At 30.4% G+C, this 18,321-nt stretch overlaps 1 pseudogene; it reads right to left on the bottom strand.

Moving 5' to 3' along the window:
• Window positions 1-51: 51 nt before the first annotated feature.
• Window positions 52-18,321, bottom strand: part of LOC113367516 — a 39,210-nt pseudogene continuing 20,940 nt past the window's right edge.

The raw sequence follows: 18,321 nt of genomic DNA, 5'->3' as shown, positions 1-18,321 counted from the left end.
AAGATGTTAATAAATTTTTATTAGACACTCACATCGGCATCAACGTTGGACTCAGCTTTGAGGATCGTAGTCATACATAGCAACCATGCGTTTAACAGGCACGTTTGCATATATATCTCCCCAACGATCACGTGGTACACCTCGGACATTAGTCCCCGTGCCAACCTGGGCAGGTCCTGAACCGGTTGTGCCACTCTGGACAACTCCAGAAGAAACCAACACCAGCAGCTCCCAAAGCGGCCATTGAACCTTCTTCCACCTCTGCTACCATATTGTGCGGAACGAAACCGGCTCGACCTCTAGCTTCGCCCCAATAGAATCCGTCAGCATCTTTGTCGCCCCAAACCTAAAATGTAATGGACTCATTAACGTTAATTGATACATTTATTGATATAGAAATAGTCATAATTTTGCAATTCTTATATTTATCGCGCAAACTACTACAGTTAATTGTGTAAATGATATTAATCTTCTTATATATAAGGTTGTCAAATATCTCCCTTCCGCTTTTTTGCTCTTTATTCAAAAGAGCGAAAGGGAGAAATTTGACAACCTAATATAAAAATGAATCGCAAAATGTGTTTGTAAGCGCATAACTCAACAACGCCTGGCCAATTTTTTTTTTTTTTTTGAATATTCGTTGAAGTCCAAGGATGGTTCTAACGGCGAGAAAAAAAAAACAAATAATTGCCGGTAAAACCCTAAAAACAGCCTTTTCTTTTTCTCATAAAAACTTTTTCTAACTAAAACGTAGAATCAATTTGAGCTTTATTGCTATTATATAAACTTCATATTAAATTACAAGCACTCACAGTATACTCCTTTTAAACGATTATGCGAATTTTGATAAATCTTTCTGAAGTTTGTTAAGGAAATTTTCTAGGATGTATGTGATTATGAAGTACTAGGATGTATGTGCAATATTGTAGAAATAAATGGAAAAAACTGTAAAAAACGACATATCATTGTTTGCATTAAAAACAAATAAAAACTATCATCTGCCAAAAATTTCAATTTACTTTTATTAGAATCTAGACAATATTAGAATATGTAAAATAAATTATGATTATGAATAAGAAAAATAAAATGTCTACATTATTATTGCCAAAAAGCAGCTGAGATGTGCCAAAATTAAAATAATATGAAATACAGTAAATGTACGGCAAATTGAAATAAAATATGAAATTAAGTATTAATCGGGGCTGGTCCTACCTTTAATGCAAAAAATACGAGCGCACGCCTTAGGGGGCGCCAACACAAGATATTAAATTTTCAATATCGTTTTTTTTTTTAATATATAATTTCTTTGCACCTTTTACTAATCTTTCTACAATATATTTTAAATTCGTAAAAATTTCATTTTATAACAACAAATGGGAAAGTAAAGATGAATACATTCAATTCGACTTCAATTTCCAATATAGTGTGGGAATTGAGATTCATCATTTTATTTAAAGCAGTTCTACATTTACCATCGATCATATTATATATGTGTATGCATTTTGCCATGAAGAGTAATTTAAAAAACAATAATTATTATTCTTAGGAAACGGTAATTTTAGTATATTATATAAAAAATTGTAGACATAAGTACAGGACAACGTCTGTCGAGTCATCTAGTATTAAATATAAATATTATTATCACTGACCTTTATAGTTTCACCTTCACTAAATGGCAGTTCCTCATCACATGCATCAGGATTGGGACTCATCGTTGTTGGATCGTAATCGAATAATGCAACAAACCTAAAAAATAATTTGTTTTTATAAGTACTAAATTTATGTTGTGGGTTCAAAAAAATTCATTAGTTTTATATTTAACGAATGGTCCTAATAATTACCATCTCGGGCGTTTATTGGCAGCTCCTTGTTGCATTCCTCTTCCTTGTTGTGGCCTGGTGTTAGTTGCTTGGCGTCCAACAGCAGTTTGTCCATAATAACCAGTTTGCGCAGTATTGCCTGGCTGATTACCCTGCAAAAAATCATTTAAACTAAATTGATAATCATTTGAAAATAAATTAATAAAAGTATGTAAAAAGTTTAGCCAATTATCTATTATTGAACAATTGAAATTTTGTATTGCTGACCCCTCAAAGGACCAGCGCCAATACTCGTAGGTATGACGTAGGGTCCTTTGTACTTGATATAAAAAAAAAATATCAAAAAATTGATAACTATATAAATATATATACTTATATACAAAAAACTAAGTTTCTCAAATATTCATTTATAAATTTTACATGCTTTATCATATTTTCAAGTTTCTATTACTACTTTCTATGACTACTCCATTCACTACGTTTAGTTTATATATGTTCAGTACATGATTTTGTCATATGTAAATTTTGATGTAATTTTGTGACATGGGTACGTTGATGCATTTCAATGAGTGGAAGCATGTTATTGCGTTTTGCCTTTGAAGCGTACCTGCTCCTTGCTATCTAACTTTCTATAAACCAACTTACTGATGTGGGATTAGGAGGCCTTCCACGTTCCGTGTGATTTCTTGGAGGCGGATTTTGGTATTGTCCAGACTGCTGTTGTGTTTGGCCACCTCTTCTTCTAGGATCCTGATAATCATCTTCCGAGTAAGGCTGGTCCAGTCCCTGTTGGCCGTGCATCATGGCTTCTTTTGTGATCTCGATGGCAGGTATTGATGAACCGTGTTGCTTTATGGCGGAAGTAATGAACATTATGATAGACTAAGCTAATCTACAGGGTATATTGCCATTCCAGGATGATATTGTTTGATTTGCATATTGCATAATATTAATTGAACCCATGTTTCTACGGCAAATTATATTCCAAATAATATTTAATATCAATTTTCAACATCAATAGGTTATTCATATTTAACATATTCAAGTTATATTTAGTTTAAAATTCTATAGTTTATTGAAATTATCGAACCATAATCTAGTTTTAAGCAAGCATACAAAAATCTAAAATACTAATCAATGCATGCTAAAGTAATAACAAAAATTTTATAAATATCGGGCCGAAGTGAAATTTAAATAAAATTTTCCAATAGTCAAAAATTTTTAAAATATATATATATATATATATATATATATACATATATACATATATACATATATACATATATACATATATGCATATATGCATATATGCATCTATATATTGAAAAGGGCATATTGATAATCTTCAAAAATCATCTTTAAATTTAAGGATAAGAATATATAAGACCAAATGTATCAGAATAACTTTTTATGCTGTGACAAAAGATTATTATATAAATATTCAACAAAAGGATGCACTAGATTAAATTAATTTTTTTATATATTACAATAAATCCTTTCGTCAAAAATCGATTTAAACTTAATTTCTCCATACCTGATGCATCGGAAAAATTTCTTTATCGCTGAGGTTCTCGTCATGTTCAATAACTTGCTGCTGTTGATGTTGCTGCATACCAGTACGCTGTTGCTGTTGCTGCTGATGTTGGCGCATATGAGGAGGCATTCCAGAATGTGGCGCCCTTTGTGCTCTGTTTGCTGCACTTGCTCGTACTACACCTACAGGTGGAACATATAATTATAAAATTAACCAGAGCATATCCAGGGATAGATGATAATACATTCAGAAAGGTGACGACATTTGAATCGTATGAAGTTATAGATTTTAATTTCTAAGTAAATATATCAAGTAAATCTATGATCTGACCTGGTATAGGCGTAGGTGTGCTATCAGCAGATTGGCTATCGCGAGATTTGGTTCTAACAGTAACAGCTCTCGGATTCAGACCCATCAATTTACCGATATCTATCAGAGCATGGTCTCCAGTAGGTGAATCTACATCGGTAACTTTTTTGCCATCAGCATAAACTGCATAACCAGTCACTGGTCCGGAAGACGGCGGACGTGTTACAGGTTGCCATGTAACTAACAATGTACCATCCTGTGGACCAGCTTCCACGAGAATATCCTTCAGAGAAAAATAAAATTAATTTTATTTGTAGTAAGATACGTATGTTGGCACAAAATTGAGAAGTAAATCAATAGTAAATATCAATCAATTTCGAACTCACTTGAGGTGGGTCTGGCAGCCCTTTAGCAAGCGTCCTAAAGTCTGTATAAGCTCCAGGAGCTTCTTCTGGTGGAGGCGCAGGTGGTGGTCCTTGACCTGGTGCTCGTAAATGTTTTGCTCGTACAGTGACCCGATATTGTGTACTTGGTGAGAGACCTTTTTACGGACATAAAATATATTATACATCTTTGTTGTACATATATGTGAATATAAAATTAGCATAAAGTTAAGAAAAGTAATAAGTATTTTGCTATTCAGTGGGGTTTGTCGGTTTCAAAAACCGGTTTTAAAAACCGTTTTTTTTGCGAAAATTATGGAATTTGAAAACCGATTTTTAAGTGAAAAAAGTCGGTTTTCACTGTATAAATGGAAAATGACAAATCTAGCCAAATATAAAAGATAGATGAAAGCGTTTTGATTCTTGAAATCATATCGGTTCAATAGCATTTGATATTTTATTAGTCTGCAATGGTTCCCAGAAAGGTTTTGTATATACTTATTTAGATTTTTATACCAGTATATATACTAATTTAAATCAGTGTGACTTATTCTTGGAGAAGTAACTTCCTCTACTCAAACTTAAAAAAAGAGTTTGAAGAGATGCCACAAATAAAAGAACAAAAAGCTTAGAATTATTATTACAGGCTTTAAAAACAATTAAGCATAATTTGGTCGCAAGTATGAGAGTATTTTCTATTTTAGAAAATTTTGTGAGTAATCAAAGGGCATATCTAAGTAACAATTCGATAGACGACTCAGTTTTTTGAAATCATATTTTCTTAAACAAAAAAACAATTAGAATGTTTAAAATTAATTAATTAAAATTGTTCGAAACAGACAATATCCAAGTTTATATATTAGCTTAATTGTTTTTAAAATTAAAATTGATACTAGCAAGTATGTATCAACATGTTTCTAATATTTCTTTTTTTTTAATTTAATGCATTTTTTCATTAAAAAATGTATTATTTTTATTTATTCGAAAACTTTCCTTTCACCATCATAAAAATATTTTCATTCTTATATAGGAAAATGATGCATGAATAACGAAAAATTATTTTCAAAGTTATTTAATCAAGATAAACTATTATTGTTTATTTCTACTAATTAAAATTAAAATAATTTTGTTTACTATTTATAAAATTGAACAATTTATAAATTCAGTCAAATACTGTAGTGCAGTAAACGGAGCGTTTTAGGTCTGAATTTTTTTACTGTGCTCCGAATTGAATGAAATTTTGGAATTAGGTTCATCTTACCCTCAAGTTTAAAAGTGAAAACAATTCGGGTTGCGCCATCACCCCCCGGGGGGGATGACACCCCCTCTCAATTGTGTAATTACATTTTTTCAAAATAACGTCGGAAATCGATAGAAGAACTAATTATAACAATAAAATGTCTCTTATAGTTTTTCAAAAAAAACTAATACTTTTCAAGTTATAGGCATTCACTACTTCAGTACAAACTATTTTCAGAAAACTCACAATTTTATAAAAACTTTTTTTTCCAATTTGCGCGACCGCGCAGTCTTTAAACATTCATAACTGTCAATTTTTGTGTAAAATAAAAATTATAAAAAACAATAATAAGCCAGAAAGATCCCTTTGATTCTTATCTATATGCTTTTATACGTATCTTTTATTCTTTTTGAGATATAATGAAATAATTTCGATTTTCAAAAAATCAGAAAAAAAGTTTTTATAAAATCGTGAGTTTTCTGAAATAGTTTGTACTGAAGTAGTGAATCTGCTAGAATCCATCAAGATGTCTATAATAAAGTGAATTCTAGATGGAATGTGAATTACTGTAATTCTGGTGGAAATGGCGCTCATTAAACCATAGATTTAAAAGAAAAAAACTTCGTATATGCTTCTTATTTGCATGATAGCTCACTCATTTTACACGCAAAAAACTTGTAACAGCACTCATTTTAAAGCTTATGTTGAGCACTATAAAACCCAATTTCACCGAAATGCATAAAATGTAAAACTTCGACACTAGATGGCTTTGAATACAACAATTAAATCTTGAACGAAATAAGAAACGACTTTGCTCTTTCAAATCTTGCTTAATATTTTTCCTAGAACACTTTATGTAATACCGATTTATTAAGATTTTTATTGACATTATTTTGTTCATTACATGATTTTCGTTAAAATGTATATTTTAGGAGATATTTGCAAAAAAACGAAGGAAAGCGCCAAAAATATATGAATCTTTAGTGGCCTGTAACTTGAAAAGTATTAGTTTTTTTGAAAAACTATAAGAGACATTTTATTCTTATAATTAGTTTTTCTATCGATTTCCGACGTTATTTTGAAAAAATATAATTACATAATTGAGAGGGGGTGTCATCCCCCCGGGGGGTGATGGCGCAACCCGAATTGTTTTCACTTTTAAACTTGAGGGTAAGATGAACCTAATTCCAAAATTTCATTCAATTCGGAGCACAGTAAAAAAATTCAGAGGTTATACCCTTTTTTCCTCTCCGTTTACTGCACTACTGCTCTAAATTTCACTACATTTGCGGATAAGTTACAGAATATTCGAGCAAAAATTTATTTTCTATATAAAATTCGAAAACTAGTTAAAACCGGTTTTTTAGTTAAATTAAAATTCGAAAACCGGTTTTTTGAAATGTCGGTTTTTGTATAAACCCTACTATTCAGTAACATTAGGTTAGATGTCAATAGTTTATATATATATATATATATATATATACATGTATATATATATATTTATATATATAATAATAGAAATAGGAATATATTATATAATAATAGGAAAGACTAACACAGAATAATTGTAAGTTGGATTCGAATAATTGAAAATTTGTACGTAAAATAGAAATGCAATGCATAGATATCATTTCACTTCAGAAACAATTGGTGGAAAGCACGCACAAATAAAAAATATATATGCGTATCAATTTCTTACCTGTGATTGTATGCCTATAAACTCCGGGTTTCAAAGTACGTACTTCTACATTATTCACGCATACCACGTGCTGATGGTTTGAGTTTGCGGGTAGCCATGTTATTACAGCCTGAAATTTCAAATTATAATCCATACAAGTTATAAGATTAACTGACTGTGATAATTGCGTGTGTAACGCGTAAAAGAACTATTATTTGAATAATTGTCACGATTTTACCTGTGAACAAGTAACGTGGTGGGCACGCACGCTGCTGGGTCCCAAATGGGCAGTATCCCGCCCTATTACCATAGTACAAGCAGCATCGCGTGATGTTCGCCGATTGACGGTCACTGAACGGACACTTATTCGATGCGGCTATAAAAATAATATCACTAGGATTAGTTGATAAATGGTAAATTATATATTGTAGTTTCGTGTGACTTTTTGATATCACACTTGATAAGGGAGAAACATAATTTGCCACGGTAATTATATTATTTTGTTTGTGTATGCGCAAAACTTATATTAAAATCAAAGGCATATATCAATATTTATAATAATAAGGTAACCATACGTCCCGGATTTCCACATTGTGTCACGGGCTTTTTAAATGCAATATTTGTCCCGGATTTAGACCTTTTGTCCAGGATTGTCCCGAGATTTTAAAAACATAGTTTTAAATTGAACCTTCGCAATGACTTGACAATACAATTACAACTGTCCATCAACTATCTGAAAATGTTATATTCAACCAGTATGCTTATATGAAACAATACGTTGTGTATTAGATAATTACTGAATGAAAAATCCTAGGACATGTTAAAATAGCCCCTTGCATTTCTAAATTTGAACTTTTATGTATGCACAAGTATGAAAACAACTTTTTGACTGCCTGGCACAAGTCCTAATTTTACTAATTATTTAGCATAGTTCAATTAGAAGGTAAGTAAGTTGATTATGAAAATTGAATATTGCATACAAAGCTTAAAACCCTAGATTTTTATTTTTATTAAAAAAATAGTATTTTTATTTTCAATCATATTTAAATTTAAATATCTCCACTTCCCTTGTTCCGGATTTCTATTACTCTAAGTTGTCATCCTGGTTTTGGCATAGAAATATGGTCACATGGGCATTTTTGAATAATATATAGTTCAAAAAACCACAACTCAAATTAAAGACTAGCTGTAAGTGAAATTCTGTCTTAAGGCAATTAAGGCATCGTGCCTTAAGGCAAATTGCTGGAACTTCCCGTACCAAAAATTATTTTTTTAAAAACGATTAACATTTTTGAAAAAATTTTACTTCGAAAAAATTAGAGAGAAACTATAAATTTGACAAAAAATTACTTTTTATGAAAAAAAAATTTTTTTTTGAAAACAAAATTTTTTTGAAAAAAAAAATGTTTTTTTCATTTTGACATACTTTGGAAATTCTGAACTGTTTTTCAAAGCAATCGTACTGCTTTATCTGCATAGAGACAAAATGTCAAAGCGCGCAACTGCCGCGCCGCCGTCTAACGGATAAGCATTGGTACGGAACCCATAAAAATGTAAAAAAAAATATACTTACTGTTAAAATCTTTATAAAATATCTGATAATTTGATATGCATATGTCTAATGATCATTTTTGACCGCCAAATGGCTTTTTTTTTACTTTTATCATTAGATCTCCGAAACCGCTAGACCTGCCTTCATGAAAATTTGATCAATTCTTCATCTTGTCAATACAAGTAAAATGTTTTTTGAATTATTAAAATCGGACGCTCCGTTCTCTTAAAAACTGAGTTTTGCCCCGTATCTTTGGAACGGCTGGACCTGCCTTCGCCAAAAACTAATCAGCACGTCTCCTTATCAATACGAATCGAATGCTTTTTGAATTATTCAAATCGGTTGATCCGTGTTCCCGAAATCGTCGACGAAAATTTGTATCCGCACATACATACACACACGCATATACATACATACATACATACATACACACACACACACACACACACACACATACATCCATTTTTTCTAAGGTATGCCAAAATGTTCAGAAACCTCTGAAACGTAAAGATATATAAAAATTTTCATTTTCGACTTTTTTGCGATTACTATAACTTGCCCTACGGGAAGTTAATAATACTCATAGGTAATGTATGTAATTTTTTTATATATTTTCATTTTTAAAAACAGTAAGAACTTTTGTCCTACGATGTCATTATTTAGATGGCAATCCAAAAGTTAACCTATGTATATTTGATAGATTATTTTAAGATTATTGCTAGATTTAATCTTATAGTGATCATTATATATCATTTAATCAGATGCAGAAATGCTTTTAAGATAAGTTTTTTAATAAGATTATTATTTGTTATAATAACTTTATCAAAATTTTTATTTATAGCCTATGATGACGTGCATCATCTGTTTTGTTACTAATAAGTTTATACCTAAAAGTGTCGTTATGAAAAGTCTTCAAGTTTCAAATGAAATTATTTTATTATTATAATTACCATAATAGTGGCCATAGATTATTTAAATAGATGCAAAATGGCCTGGGAAAAACTTGAAAATATATTTTGGATCATAATCTCCAATAAAAATGAATATCGCAGCAACCATGCTCAATAGCAGGTTGGGAATTAAGGGACCGATTCTGCCGCATAACAGATAAATATTATGGCAAGGCCATGTTACGCTCCAACTTCCATACATCATGCTACTGAATCATACTGAATACTGTCAAAATGTAATGTATTTGCTGTGCATTCAGGCATTTCACACGAACTGCAACGTCACTCGTATGTTATGAACCTGAGTCAGAAAGATCCTGTTATCTAACCTAGTTTTTTTGACATTTGTGTGGCTTCTAGATGTTTTTATCTGACAACCTGAGAAAAACGCCTGACTGCACAGCAACCTTATGGCTTTTGGCAATATTTAGAACGAATTAGTATGGAAAGTTCTTCATAACATAGCCTTGCCATAACATTGATCTGTTATGCGGCAGATCGGCTCCTGAATTGAAATAAAGTTAATGTAAAAATAAATAACTATTTGCCAAACAAAAGTGTTAATATAAACAAGTGAGTTCAAATATCTATAGAATTCGACTAGGCCACAGGAGAATCATCTGAACAAAAACATCTAAACAAAATTAATAGTATCAACTCTCTGATATGTATACACGAAGAATACCTGTTGAGCTTCAAAAAGAGAAGAATACCATCTTGCACGAAAAAAATTATTGGGCTTCAAAAAGAGAAAATTGAGTTACAATAATTAGTAATTAAATTACTCTTGTGATAAATATTGGTCTCTGAGGCAATGGGTAAACCTTTTGGAGAATTCTACAAAATCCGAGGATTACTTTCATACAGGCTATCCCAATTTGAAACGAAAAGGCAAAGAAAAATTTGCAAAAGTACTTTCCAGGGGGTTACCAAATACCCTAAGACGAGTTAGTAAAAACACCTTCATAATCTCACCCCGAACTGTAAAAGCATATTTGATTGGTTTATGATACTGTTGAAAATAAATATGATCAAGTACAGGGACAAAATCCAACTGATTGTAAAAATGATTTTTAAATTTGATGAAACGTTATTGTGGATTATATTATGTACATTACTTGTATATATTAAATATATAAATTATAATATTGTAATTTTTTTTCTTTTCATAAACTATCATAAAAAACGACCAATTATCACAATTTCGGTAAGACGTATACGAATTTTTGTGTGCATACACATATAATAAAACACAAATTCAAATGCTACAAAATGCTCTTTAAAACAACTAAATCATCTTCATACTCACTCTATTACTATCGACTCCTTCCACCAGCGCCCTGGTCCTCTCGCTCGCCTTCACCGTGACCTTGAGCACGCCGTCCACGTACACGTGGTAGCTGTCGACCTGCGCCGATCCTGGTGGATCTGGTGCGCTCCATCCGATCAGGACGCTCTTGTTCAGCTGCCGCTCCAGAGTCAGGTGTCGTGGAGCAGGCACTAGCACCGAGAACATCACGTCAGTGCATGATGATGCATCGTCGTGAACATGGCGCGCCGTTGACGCTGTGGTCACCAATACGCGAATGACGTGAAGTATGACGCGAATTTAGACGGAAACATGGATTGAACGATTTGCGGAATCGTCTCGCCATACAGATAATAAGGAAGATGGGATTAAATTGGACGCAAGATTTGAAATTGTTCTAACACTCTATTTCTAATTGTTCTAACTTACGTTAATTGCACAGGTCCACAAAGTAAAAAAAGTCATCTTATTGGGTGTGCGACATATGTTTTCTAATGTACTTTTTAACACTAAATACGAATCTAGGGTCAAACTGCAAACGATCAAAAATTTAAAAAAGACAAAATCTCCGATACACTAATTGGCCCTGGCATTTTTCTACCTTAAATGACCTACACATTTCTGCAACGTTTTTTTTTATTGAGCTTCTTTTTGTGCAAAGCACCAGAAATCTTCAAATATATACGTTTTCTGATTGTTGCTGGCTAGTCGTAAATACCAAAACAGGCTTACCGCAAATATCTATTTATTCATTTATTTATTCATAAGCAAGTAATCCATAAAAGATATTATTTCAGGCTCTTGTCAACGTCTATCAAATACTTCCCAGAAGATTAAAAAATATATCCCAAAGACTTGTTTTAGATCTAAATAAGTACATTCCTCTATTTTCCTGTCCTCTCTTATATTTGACAATCTATATCCCAACACTGTGAAGATGCAGTTCTTAGTTTTAATTCTACTTCCTCTCATGTACAATTTGTTTCATATCTTATATGGATAGATGATCAAATAAATATAGTTAAAACTAGTTGGTTTGGTATTTAGCCTTGAGACAAGTTACATGAACTTCCCGATGTGTGTGAATAATCGACTTAATCAATAAAAAATAAATTAATTTATGAGTGATTAAAAGTATTCCGAGTGGATTTATTACACATAATTGAAAACGTCGCACAAAAGTCACAAGCGATAGTCCTCATTGAGACACATCAAATGGTTTTTAAATTTTTGAAATCGGTTCAGGCGTTTTTGAGCAATCGTCAATGAAAGGTCTAATTTTGACGAATGCCAAAAAAACGATACTAATTTTTATAAAACTTTGAAGAATTTTTAAAGCTAAACGAGTTGTCGTAGGGCCGTAATATTTTAGTATGATCTAGAAGACTATGGTATCTACCGTCAAAAAAATAATGACAAAAATCGTCGAAAAAAACAATTTTAACACTTTATTACAAGAAAACGGCCCGGCCGATCTTCTCCAAAAACTAATCAGCACGATTCCCAACCAATATCTTTCGAACAATTTTTGAATTTTCAAAATCGATTCAGAATTGCGGGCTAAAACGAAAATTGCAGAAATCCATTTCTTAGGGCATTTGTAGAAAAGAGGGCCAGGAAAGAACAGTATTTATAAGATTTTAATTATCATGCTGAAGAATTACTAGTTTGAAAATTTATTCGTTATTTTTTATTTGGCTTGGTTTTTTTGCAGTTTGGTCCCCAATTTTGACCTCAGATTCTTGTTCAGCATCAAAAAGTACGTAGGAAATCATATGTTTTTACACCCAATATAGACATTTTCTTCAATTTTGTGGACCTTTGTTATTTTATAGAAGCTATTTCTTTAAAACTTGCGTGATTGTACAGGATTATGATTACTGAAGAAGTACAAAATATATTTTTTTTAATTTTAGTGTCTAATATTCACATTATGATTGCTGTATGAAAAGTACTACAGAGCTGCAACTAGTTGATAGAATAGCAATCACAATCATCACAATTTTGGTTCGGCACAAAAATATTAAATAAACAACTTAATGAAAGCTACACTTAATTCATTTTTAAGCCTAATCTTTATGTTGTAATCACAATTTAAAATAGTAACAAATGTAAAAAAGTGTTAATTATAGTAAGTATTATGTACATGTGATTAAGATTTTACCTTGTATGGCGAGAACGTTTTTGAACACAAAATATACTGCAAAGTGTTGCCAACAGATAATCAATTATTTAAACTTTAATCAATAATTTGAACATAAATTTAGCATTAAAACTCTTTAAATATTGATCCCTATAAAAAAAATGAACATATTCTTTGAAAATATGATTTGTTTTGTGCCAGTAACTTCACAATTTACTTCAATACTGGAAGCAAAATGGTAACAAAATAATTTTACGTTTGTGCCTTTGTAAAACATATTTCTCACGATTATATTTGTGACGGTGCTGATTATATGACATGAATGTAAAAACGCAAATACTTATAATAACTTTATTATATATACATAGTATATAATTTGCTACAATAAAGGTGATCCAATAATTTTAGGGTGAATTACATGATTTTTAGTGAATATTTTATCTTTTTGAGTATAGTGATTTAATAGAAGCAATTTAATGACAATAATTTTAGAAATGCGATGAAATTATCAAATGATCAATATCAATTATCTCAACAATTATGTAATAATTAGATGAATTTTAGCATATCAGGTTTCAATAATTTTAGTAGTGCAATTGCAAATGTGTTATAACAAAATTTTAAATGATTTCAAAATGTTTTAATCAAAATATCTCAAGAATTGATATGGAAACGCGTGCATGGTATGTATTAGGGAATGCAATACCGGTTTACCGGTATACCGAATTACCGGTAAACCGCTTAATTTTTCGACGGTAATTTTACCGGTAAATAACTTAAAAATACCGGTATTTTCGATATTTTTACATGGCGCTTGTGGATACATGTTACATATGTACATGTTTTAAATCCCATGATCGCTGACAAGAAATATCACTTCATGCTGTTGTGTTATATAAACATGTGTCAAAATATTATCTCGACTCGTCATTAAACTGAATATTTATTATTTTTCAAAGGGCTTCATATCGTGTTTCAATAAATAGAACGGACTAATCAATAATGATGTTATTTTATCTTATATAAAAATGTAACGGATTTTTAAAGTGACATGGGCTTACTAGTGGGTAATACATACTAACTTAATACATGCTAATCATAATTATCGAAAGTATTTTTATTAAAAAACAGATTGTAATTTAATATTGAAAATTTAAAAAAAAATTAAATATATTTCACGTACAAAGTGTCGCATTTTGAGAATAGTATAAGATCATTATATTGTTTTAAATAAAGTTTCGTATATTAATTTAGTATCAAAATAACTTGTGTAAAATATTGATTTTGATAAAAAGTACTCAATAGTCAATATTGAGTAGTATTAATACTTTTGTTACTGTTATTTTAGCAACGATTATTTTTTCAGCACTCGATATCGATAATTTGTCTCGACTCTTCTAGCACTAGTTATATAGTAACTCGGAGAAACATTATTTTTTTAGTGTATTTACTTATTTAAATTTATTCGGGGAACTACTATTTTCTTTATGCATTAATTCGGGGAATTATTTTTCTTTGTGGAAGTTACTAGAGTGCCAATTGAAATATCGTCTAATACAACTCTACAGCCATTTGTTCATTGCAAAGTGTTTTGTCAGTACGTAGATACAAATTGAGATCGAAAGTTGTTTAGTTATATTAATTTAGTGAAATAATTGCTTTAGAATAGAAATTAGTAGTTCAGTGCAAAGTTATTTTTCAACACGTAGATACAATTTTGTAGTGAAGTTTGATAAATTTGTGCTTGTGCAAAATTATAAATTGACTGAATTAATTATTTGAGAATATATTTTTTTAATTCAGTGCGGAGTGTTTTTCCAATAAGTGAAGTTTTAAGTAATTTTAGGAAAGTTTGTTTACTTCGTGCTTGTGGAAAATTATTAATTTTAAAACAATTGTTTTTTAATCAAAAGTATGAATTCAGAAACCAATATATTTCAAGAACATAAGAAAGGAAACGAGGTGAATTCTGTATGGCATTATTATTTAGTTGCCAAACAAGGACAAGTAGCAAAATGTGTTAGGGGGGTACATCTAAAACTTGCATATGAACATTTATTAACAATACCGCCAACAAGCGTGGAGTCGGAAAGAGCTTTTTCAGCTGCTCAACATATAAATACCAAAATAAGATCGAGATTAGACGACGGTACGTTAGATCATATTTGTTTTTTAAAATCTTATTTTAGTTCGCATAAGTAATTATAATAAACTATTTCTATTCATGTAATTATATTTTATTAATTTTTATATTATTTTGTTACATTATTATTAAAAATAAATGTTTTGTTGTTCAATTTTTCTTTTATTCTTTGGTTTTTATTATTATTATTTTTTATCTTTATTAGGTCCGTTTTTTATATTTGTATAAGTAACTTTCAATTTTGTTTACCTTTTTTAAAAATAATCTTATTACCGGTAATTTACCGGTTTACCGGTTTTAAAAGTCGAAAATATCGAAATACCGGTAATTAAATTTTTGATCGGTATTGCATTCCCTAGTATGTATAGATGGATGTTCTCATCCAATAATTTTAAAAAATACGTACCCGCCTCGGGCGGATTAAGAGCCATAATACCCACACTTTACTATTTCATCTTGATTTTCATAAATAAACTGCAAATGTCAACATTATCAGAAGAAAAATATATATTTTACGTGCTCCAACAGTTTGCATCATGAAAATATTTTACCAGGAACAATTTTTAAGATACATTTATACAAGCACAAAAAATTCATTGAATCGTTATTGAGTTTTTGGCAAAAGGAGCACATTACTGCGTTAGCGAACACTCATTTGTCAAAATTCAGCATCGACGCACATATAATTTCCTTGAGGTTTCCCATGTAGGTCACACGATTAAACTTTGGCAACACTAGTCAGTACATACTCGGAAAACCAACGACTAAGTAAATTAATCCGCGCACTGTTTCGATTCAAAACACCGGAATTATAACATTTAACATAAAAAAACACTAAACTGTTAATATAAAAAATAATAAAATAAAATATGTCATAATCACGATTTTTAACAAATATTATCACACTCGTCTCCAAGAACGCGCAGATTACTATTACTATCTGATCCCAAGTTTGGGTACGACAGATCCTCGTGATAACGGTTGCGATAACTGGCAAAGTTAGTGCGACGATGTAATATTATAATCTGACTTGGAAAATCGCAAAATCGACTAAAAAACAATTGTGCGGACGATGTATAAGAAAACCAGTTCTGGAGTCGACGGGAACTTGGATGTATTCCAAAAATATAGAAAATCAATTGTGCCACCGGAGTTCCCGCCAAGGACCTTATTGCGTGTGTGCACATGGCCGCCTAACATTGTATGCGGACGACTGTGGAAATATTAGTGAGAGCTTTCGCATTATATGTTAGTAGTTACATCAGTGTTATTAGTAATGAGGACGTACTAACATATATAATACACACACATATATATATATTGGGGTGGTCCTTGATATGGACATTTTCGAATTTCCTTGCTCCCAAGGGCTCAAATGGTTCCAAATTGATAAAAAACAATTCTCTGAAAGTTTTAGCTCTTAATAGTAACTTTTAGATAGTGCGCAATTCAATCAAACTTCGTATGGAAATTGCATGAAAAAAATTTTGAAAATTAAAAAAAAAAAAATTTAGGTATAACTTAGCGACAAATGAATTAAAAGTGAAAATTTGTGTCATTTTTTATTGAAAATTCAACGCTCTGCAAAATTTTTAACATTTTCATGCTATTTTCATACAAAACTTTGATTAAATTGCGCTCTATCTAAAAGACAATATTAAGAGCTAAATCTTTCAGAGAATTGTTTTTTATCAATTTGCCCTTAGGAGCAAGGAAATTCGAAAATGCCCATATTAAGGACCACCCTAATATACATATGTGTGTGTGTTTTTATATATAATTGAAGTAGTTCTAATTTTTTTAGTTTAAGCTTTAGAGTTTTCATATTAGACAACTTTTGGTTTCAAACATTTAAATGCAAAAAGTGAATTTCTTTAATTTTCAAATATTTAAAAAGCGTATAATTGATCAGAAAAACAAATTATTTGTTTTAAATAGTTCCTGAAGAAAGAGACATACCATATCGGCGAAACGTCAAATAAATATTTCAATAATTTTTCAAATATTTGTAAAATAATATAAATATCTAGTAAAAATATATGAATGAAATAATTGTCACTCATTTTGAGAATTAGCTAAATAATTTTTTAATTTACGATTTTGAGTTCAATTTTTTTTATGCCGATGCAAAACTATTTTGAATTGCATGATTAATAATTGTTTAAAAATTAAACAGCCAATCAAAATTTAAATACCACTTTGAAAGTAAATTCTATGTTAATAGAGTCAATAAATTAATTTATTCAATTTGTGTAGCAAGTGTACCTCAATATAATTATATTTGTTAAGAATAACATAAGTATTAAATTAGTGATTATTAGAATTTGAAATTATAAATGAAATTTTCTTTTATAAAAAGTTTATATGTTCAAAATCTAAATCTTATATGATTGAAAATAGTAGCTAGGTATGCACGGACAAAATGACATGGTATCTTGTTTTTTCATGATATTTATTTATTGAATTTTCATTATATTTATTTATTGAATTATTAAATTAGTCTCGATCATTTTTACTCATCTTAGATGTATTGACATAATCTTTTATTGAGTAAGTGAGTAATTACTGCCAGTAATATTGTCTTTTACTAGGAAGTCTTTTACTGGGATAATCAAGAAGGAACTATAATAACATATTTATTAAAGAAGAAGGTAACAAATCCTAAAAACTATTTTGTCCATATAGTGTAGACAAAATGACATAAGGGGTAAAAAAATATACTGAAAAATCGTTTGGGCTTCTTTGAAACATTAGCATATAACGCATGACACCAAAGGGTACAAATTATATATCGAAATAAATCTTCGATGGGCTCAGAACAAAAAAGGGGAGCTTGCAATAAATGCAAAATTATTAATATTACTGGTAGAATTTTTGGTAAATTTAGTTAAAGTAAAAGTTAGAGGTCATTCACATTAGGCAGGTTTCAATTTTTTTTTCTTGGCCTAGAATGAACCATCCTGTAGTTCTTGCAAAATAGTACTATGTCATTGTGTACTTGTATTTAGTATTTTTTGGCCTCTAATGAACCATCCTTTAGTTCTTGCAAAATAGTACTATGTCATTGTGTACATTGTATTGTACAAGTATGTCATTTTGTCCGAAAGTGAATTAAAATAAATAAATTATCAAAATGCCACCAAACATATGACCATTACAATAAAAATGATAGATTCATTAGTACTGACATAAGTTTATTGATTTGAATAGAAATTATTATAAATAACAATAAAGAGGTCAAAAAAATCAAAAAAGCACCC

The sequence above is a fragment of the Ctenocephalides felis genome, unplaced genomic scaffold (genome assembly GCF_003426905.1).
Source record: "Ctenocephalides felis isolate EL2017-DRISC unplaced genomic scaffold, ASM342690v1 CF-g0.4_SCAFFOLD_01170, whole genome shotgun sequence".
NCBI lineage: Eukaryota > Metazoa > Arthropoda > Insecta > Siphonaptera > Pulicidae > Ctenocephalides > Ctenocephalides felis.
This window is presented reverse-complemented; position numbering and strand designations above follow the sequence as displayed.